At 45.7% G+C, this 8115-nt stretch overlaps 1 pseudogene; it reads left to right on the plus strand.

The window, feature by feature from the left end:
- Positions 1–437: 437 nt before the first annotated feature.
- LOC132281753 (probable LRR receptor-like serine/threonine-protein kinase At3g47570) lies at positions 438–7134 on the plus strand (annotated as a pseudogene).
- The last annotated feature ends 981 nt before the right edge of the window (positions 7135–8115 follow it).

Genomic DNA, 8115 nt, shown 5'->3' on the forward strand with positions numbered 1-8115 from the left:
TGAACTTTGATATTTCTAGGAACAAATTGTCTGGGCAGATTCCAAGATTCTTGGAGCAATTTTCCTTAAAGAATCTTAATTTATCCTGCAATGATTTTGAGGGCGAGGTGCCCCTTGCAGGAGTTTTTGCAAATGCAAGTGCAATTTCAGTTGTTGGAAACAATAGGCTCTGTGGGGGCATACCTAAAACTTCAACTACCAAAATGCAACATCAAAGAAGCTGAGAAGCAACAAAAGTTCTCTTGTACTCATATTAGTGATCTCTATAGCGTGCACACTTCTGGGTGTGACAATGGTGTTCTTTTTCTCGTTTTGTTGGGTTAAAAAGAAAAGAATGCTCAACCTTCTAGAATGCTGTTGAAGGAATCATCTCTAAAGTGTCTTATGAAAGGCTACTCAAAGCAACTGACACGTTCTCTACAACAAAATTGATTGGTATGGGGGATTATGGCTCTGTATACAAAGGAATCCTTGATCCAAATGAAACTATTGTTGCAGTTAAAGTACTAAACCTCCAACATTGGGGAGCTTCCAAAAGTTTCATAGCCAAGCGTAAGGCTTTGAGAAATATTAGACATCGAAATTTGGTAAAGATCATAACTTCTTGCTCAAGCATTGATTTTCAAGGAAATGATTTTAAGGCTCTAGTCTATGAGTTCATGCCCAACGGGAGTCTAGAGAGTTGGCTGCATCCAAGTCCAAATATAGTATCAGGGAGAATGATCAAATTAAGAGCCTAATGTCACGGATTTGGGCCTTTCCAAGCTCACGTGAGGCCTTAGACACTTTCAAGCCCCCTTGAAGCGCTAATTCAGCCTACCCGAGTGTGCTAGCTTAGTAGTGAAGACTAAGGCTAAACAAATGCTTTGCTTACTTAAGTATGTAGGAAGAGGGTTAGGCAAGTGAACAAGATAGTTTGGATGAATGTATGAACACTTGTATTACTTGAGAAGAGATTACAACTTGTTTGCTTGGTAAGGAGCAAATGAACTCCCACCTCTTATTTATAGGCCTTTGACCCTTACAAGAATATTCTAGATGTGTACAAATGTGTAGCCTAAAATAAGTGTCTAGAATCTTCCAAAGATATATCTACACAATTCTAGAACTATCTACAATGTACAAGACAGTCTAGAGAATTCTAGGCTATTCTATACAACTCTAAACAAGTCCAGAAGAGACTAGACAACTCCACATTATTCTAGAGAATTCCGGAAAGTTCCATACTTGTGTAGAGAAGTCTAGAAAGCTCTCGGTCCATGCAGGCTGCCATGTCATCGTCTGCTGGGCGCCTGTGTGGCGTAGCCTCTGGTTACGGAGCGTGACATTCTCCCCCACCTAAGCTCGCAACGCCCTCGTCGCGTCTTCTCGCTTAAACCACTGGATATGCTCTGCGAACTGAAAAAGTGTATTCTCATACTCCTAGCTCGCCTCGCTATCTGGCAGGTTCTTCCATTTCACTAAATACTCTGTATACTTGGGCACGCCTCTCCTGCTCATCACACGATCCGCAAGGATGCAATCAACTTCCTTGTCAAAGGATGTGACAACAGCCATGGGTGCCCTATGCGATATGCCCTGAGTAAGGTCTTCCGCGTCTCCATGATAAGGCTTGAGCATGCTGACGTGGAAGACTAGGTGTATCTTCAACTTAGGTGGAAGCTCCACCATGTAGGAGACCTTGCCCACCCGCTTGACAATGGGGAATGGGCCCTCGTACTTCCTTACTAACCCCTTATGAAAGCTCCGTAAAGACTTAAACTGTTAGGGTAGTAACTTCACCATCACTTGGTCTCCCTCTATGTACTCTACTTATCTCCGCTTGGTGTCGGCCCACTTCTTCATCTTCTTTGCCGCCTTGTCAAGGTACGCCCTAGCCAAGTCAGACTGCTCGTGCAACCTCTAGGCAAATTTGTAGGCCGCCAGACTTTTACCATCGCAAGTCAAAGAAATAGCGTTGGGTGTCATAGGCTGCCGTCCGGTAACAACCTCAAATGGACTGTGATTGGCAGCCTCACTCTACTGTAAGTTGTAAGAAAACTGTGCCACCCAAAGGAGTTTAACCCAATCTTGCTGGTTGGCACTTACATAGTGCCGCAAGTAAAGCTCCAGGAGAGCGTTAAGGCACTCTGTCTGCCCATCTATTTGGGGGTGGAAACTCATAGAGAAGCTGAGATCCATCCCCATCTTCTTGAAGAGCCCCATCCAAAATCTACCCGTAAAGCACGGGTCTATGTCATTGACAATATTTTACAGAACTCCCCAAAGCTTGACCACATGGTTAACAAACAGCTCTGTCGTGCAATCTGCTGGTGCGGGTATGAAAGTGGCATACTTGCTGAACCGATCTACCACCACTATAATGCTCCTGCAACCCTCTGACTTGGGCAAACAAGTGATGAAGTCCATAGAGACGCTCTCCCATGGTCTCTCTGGAATAGGCAAGGGGTCTAGCAGACCTATGGGATGCTACTGCTCTACTTTGTCTTGTTGGCACACGAGACAAGTCCTCACATACGTCTCCACATCATCGCGCATCCGAGGCCAATAGTAAGAATCTTCTAGGAGTGCTATCGTGCGTTGCATACCTGGGTGACTAGCCCATTTAGTGTCATAGCATTCCCGTATTAGCTCCTTTCGCAAGTTGCCCCACTTGGGAACAAAGAATCGATCCCTTGTGGTGAGAAGTCATCCCTTAGCCAAAAGCACCGATTTTTCCCTTTCTTAGCCAACTAAATAAGGCTCTTGGCTAGAGGGTCATGCTGCAACCTCTCCTTGATCCACTCCACAAGAGGGTGCTGGGGTGACTAATAGCTGCGAGTTCGGCCTTGCGACTAAGCGCATCTACCACAACATTGACCTTGCCCGACTTGTACTCAAAATGATAAGTGAACTCCGCTAGGAAGTCCTGCCATCATGCTTGCTTGGGGCTAAGCTTCCTCTGTGTCTGGAAGTAGCTGGTGGCAACATTATCCGTCTTTATCACAAATTGTGCCCCGAGCAAGTAGTGCCTCCAAGTACGTAGGCAATGAATAACCGCCGTCATCTCTTTCTCCTGCACCGTATAGCGCCACTCGGTGTTATTGAGCTTCAGCTCTCATAGGCTATGGGGTGTTTTTCCTGCATCAACACACCCCCAATAGCAAAGTCTGATGCATCCGTGTGCACCTCATATAGCTTGGAGTGGTTGGGTAAGCTAAGTACCGGCTCTTCCATGACTGCCCCATTTAAGTCATCAAATGCCCCCCTGGCATGACTTTGTTCAACTCCAAGCACGCACCGTAACCCTTAATGAAGCGACAGTAGTAGTTAACAAGCCTAAAAAAAGAGCGTAGCTCTGTCACCTTAGTGGGCGGCTCCCACTCTTGAATGGCCTTCACCTTTGCCTCGTCTATCACCAGTTTGCCATCCCGTATCTTATGCCCTGGAACAACACCTCCTCTTGGGCAAATGAGCACTTCTCCATCTTTACATATAGGTCGTTCTCCCGTAAGACTTGGAAGACCGCCCTCAAGCACTGCACATGCTCATCTAGAGTAGTGTTATACACAACAATGTCATCCAAGTACATCACCACAAAGCGATCCAAGTAGGGATGGAAGAGCTTGTTTATCAAAGTACAGAAAGTAGCAGGTGCATTGGTGAGGCCAAAGGGCATAACAAGGAACTTATAGGAGCCATACCTCGTCACACATGTAGTCTTAGGCTTATCCTCGTCTGTTATCCGCACCTGGTAGTACCCCGAGCGCAAGTCTAGCTTAGTGAAGTAGCGTACTCCACCAAGCTGATCAAAAAGATCGGCAATGAGAGGAATGGGGTATATGTTCTTGATAGTCACCTTGTTTAATGCCCGACAGTCGATGCATATACGCAAGGACCCGTCCTTCTTCCTCTGGAACAACACCAATGCGCCATATGAGGCCTTCGAGGGTCGAATATAGCCCACATCTAATAGCTCATTGAGTTGCCTCCGCAACTCCTCCAACTCTGGGGGTGTCATTCAATAAGGCACCAAAGCAGGGGGTTTAGACCCCAGTTCCAGCTCAATCATATGATCCACCTCCTTTCTAGGTGGAAGCTTCTTGGGCAGCTCCTTAGGCATCACGTCCGTATACTCGTCTAGCACGGCTCATATTTCCTTAGGCACCTCTTCTTGTGGGGAAAGGGCTAGCTCATCATCGAGCGTCTTCAGCAACGTAACAAGGTAGCTAGTCTCTTATTTCTTGAAGTCTTTCTTGAACTGCATGGTTGACAAGGCTTGGGCTTCCAACTTGGCGCTTCGCTCCACCGGCACCATGTATGTTGTGTTGCCTTCCATAATGCACATAGTGTTAGCAAAAGGAACGGGGAAGGCTCTCACATTGTTTAGAAACTCCAACCCAAGGACTAGTTTGAAATCGTCCATGGGTACCACCGATAGATCTATCTGGCCACCCCACTCGCCAATGCATGCTTTGTCGCGTGACGCCGTGTGTTATGCCATGTATAACCTTAGCCGTCGAGTTAACTGCCTTCATGGAGTCCCCTTCTTTGCTATACTTGAGGCCTAGCCTCTTGGCCTCATCAATGCTGACGAAGTTGTAGGACGTACCCATGTCCACCAAAGCACGTGTGGGTGTCCCGTTGATGCTCGCCTCCACGAACATTAGCCCCTTAGCCGCCGCCTTAGGGACTTCAGTTTTAGCCTTGATAGTATTAAGGATTTGCAGCGAACCCATCTGCGCCTCCTCCTATTGTTGTTCTTCATAGTGGCTTGTCATGGCATTGAGGGTTTTCCTCTTTGGGCAATCTCTCACTCAATGTGGCCCATTACACAGAAAGTAAGAGCCCTTGGGCTTGGATGTTCCCTCCTTGTTCTCCCTTCCCTCTTTGCCACCATGACCACCACTTGGCTTACAGGACCAATCCTTCTGTGGCGCAGCATCCTTGTCTCCCCCACCTTTGCCGACATTTTGCTCCCTGTCTTTATCCTTGTCTTTGTCCTTTGGCTTAGACGAAGGGTCCTTCTTGGAGCTAAAATCAATAAAGGACTTCGCTTCTGCAATAGGTGGCAAGGTCTTGTACGTTGCGCCGCCTCAACTCCGTCTTGGCCACAACTGCAAGCCATCCATGAAAAAGAAAAGAGAGTCTTTGTCGGATAGATCCGGGATCTCAAGAGTCAGGTTAGTGAATTCTTTCACATAGTCCTAGATCGACCCAACTTGTTTTAGCCTTTGGAGTCTGCCTCTGGCTTCATCCTCGGCATTCTCAGGAAAGAAATGCTTCTTAATTTCTCTTGTGAAATCAGCCCAAGTATCAATAGATACCGTACCTTTGCCCATGTCACCATACTTTTTCCTCCACCATAGCATGGCATGGTCGGTGAGGTAGAGGGTCGCCGTGCGTATCTTGATGGTCTCATCTGTCATGCCCGTAGCCTCAAAGTACTGCTCTATGCTGAATAGGAAGTTCTCCAACTCCCTTTTTACCCGGTTCCCGCAATAGCACTTAGGCTTGGGAATATCAACTCGGGGTGTTACTACCCTCGTAGTAGTTGTGCCGGATGCCACCGCCTGCCCCGCTTGCACAATTTCCTCCATTTGCTCGCAGAAAGTGCCAAACTCCCGATCAACATAGCCACGTAGGGTGCCAAACTCACCCAACATAAGTTCCCGAAACGCTTGGAGCTCTTGCCTAAAGTTACCACTTAGGGAATTGAGTGACCCTTTAACAGCATTCTGGACCTCTGCGTCCTCCGACTCCAGCTCGTCTATGCACTGGTGAGTATCCTCAAGCTGCCCCATCACGTTGGCCATGGACTTCTCTATGTTTGCCAAGCGTGCCTCTAAGCCCGCAATGATGTCCTTCAACCTAGCCCTTGTCATTGGTCCGACTGGAAGGAGACTTTCCTCCCTTCCACGCAACTCCTCCTGGACGTTAACTACATATGTGTGCTCCGCCATAACTTCCTCCACACAAGGTGTGACGCCTCACGACCTTAGCTCTGATACCAACTATCACGGACTTGGGCCTTTCTAAGCTCACATGCGGCCTTAGACACTTTCAAGCCCCCTTGAAGCGCTAATTCAGCCTACCCGAGTGTGCTAGCTTAGTGAAGACTAAGGCTAGACAAATACTTTGCTCACTTAAGTGTGTAGGAAGAGGGCAAGTGAACAAGAGAGTTTGGATGAAAGTATGAACACTTGTATTACTTGAGAGGAGATTACAACTTGTTTGCTTGGTGAGGAGTAAATGAACTCCCACCTCCTAATTATAGGCCTTTGGCCCTTACAAGAACATTTTAGATGTGTACAAATGTGTGGCCTAGAATAAGTGTCTAGAATCCTCCAAAGATATATCCACACAATTCTAGAACTATCTACAGTGTACAAGACAAGTCTAGAGAATTCTAGGCTATTCTATACAACTCTAGACAAGTCCAGAAGAGACTAGACAACTCCACACTATTCTAGAGAATTCCGGAAAGTTCCATACTTGTGTAAAGAAGTCTAGAACGCTCTCGGTCCATGCAGGCTGCCATGTCATCGCCTGCTGGGCATCTGCGTGGCGCCTGTGTGGCGTAGCCTCTGGTTGCGGGGCGTGACACTAAGCTTTCTTCAAAGAATAAATGTTGCGGTTGACGTGTTGTCTGCACTCGATTTTCTTCGCCACCATTGTTAAACGCCAATAATTCATTGCGATCTAAAGCCAAGCAATGTCCTACTACGTACTTAATAGTGACATGGTTGCTCATGTAAGAGATTTTGGTCTAGCAAGGTTTCTTCAACAACTCACAAATCCAAATCAAAGCACTTCAATTTTAGTAAGGGGAAAGGTTGGTTATGCAGCTCCAGGTAAGCATGCAGAATACATTGTTGTTCCTAACTCCGTCAATTTTTGTTTCTTTTCTATTCATTACTTTTGTGAATGGCAGAATATGGTCTGGGAAGTAAAGTGTCAACAAAAGGGGATTTATACAATTACGGGATCTTGCTATTGGAGATGAGGACAAGGAAAAGGCCTACTGACAGTATGTTTGAGGGAGGCCTTAACCTTCATAACTTTGCTAGGATGGCTTTGCCTGACCGTGTTATGGAGATTGTAGACCCAATACTGCTGAACATTGATGATGTAAAAGAGGTAGCAGCAGTGTAAAAAAGATTTAGGTTCCTGAAGAATCAAGAAATGACATCAGAATGGAGTGTCTGTTGTCAATGATCAAGGTTGGAGTTGCATGCTCCATGGAGTCACCACAAGATCGGATAGACACAAGTGATATCTTTCATAAGCTGAATTTGGTCAGGGAAAATCTTCAAGGCACTGGAACAAGTCCTGATGCATAATGGCAGACATAAAACTCAAATTTTAATGCCTGTTATTATCATGTTCTTGCTCTCTATTTGGTTTTAAGATTTTACTCCAAAACATACCTATGTGCTTTGGTTATCAACTTGGGCTTGGCTCCAAACCCTTGACAGATCCTCCATTGCCCACCTTCACATACCAAACCACTGTTCTCTTCGCTCATCAGATGGAGAACTCTGAATAGTCCAAGTTTGATGGGTATTAGATTTTCAAGTTTGGACTTCACAATTCTGAACTATAAGCTCACAAATGTGAGAGTTAACAAAATAATCATACTATGATCCTGGCTAGAATACATAACTTAGGATAGTGTTCTACATGTATTGAAGCAGGAGAACAACTTCTACTGTTGGAGAATGTCCCGAACAAGAGCCTTTTCGATCGCATGCAAACAGGTAATGGCCATGCAAATGGCATATGCACTTTAGGTGAGTTATAAATATGTATGTCTGGTGTAAATTAAGTTGACATCACAAGGACTCGAGGAGAACCCCTCGAGCAGCTCCTAAACAAATTCAAATGGGAGATCACAACCCCATGGCCGGAAGGTAAACAAAGGAACCCCGAAGTAAATATATTAATGAAAAATTAACCAAACAAGAAACTTATATCATCCCAGATCAATGGAACAGATCGCCTACTAAAAGGTGCATGAAGGGAAGTGATGCTAACTGAAGCATCAACATCTTAGCTCCTCTGCAAGAAAACATAAGTCACACTTTGAGCCCAGCATTATAGATGCAGTCTCTTATAAACTATTTATATGCAAAT

Source organism: Cornus florida, unplaced genomic scaffold, assembly GCF_030987335.1.
Source record: "Cornus florida cultivar Cherokee Brave unplaced genomic scaffold, ASM3098733v1 CherokeeBrave_3.0.0_Hap2_Chr11, whole genome shotgun sequence".
NCBI classification, from domain to species: Eukaryota; Viridiplantae; Streptophyta; class Magnoliopsida; order Cornales; family Cornaceae; genus Cornus; species Cornus florida.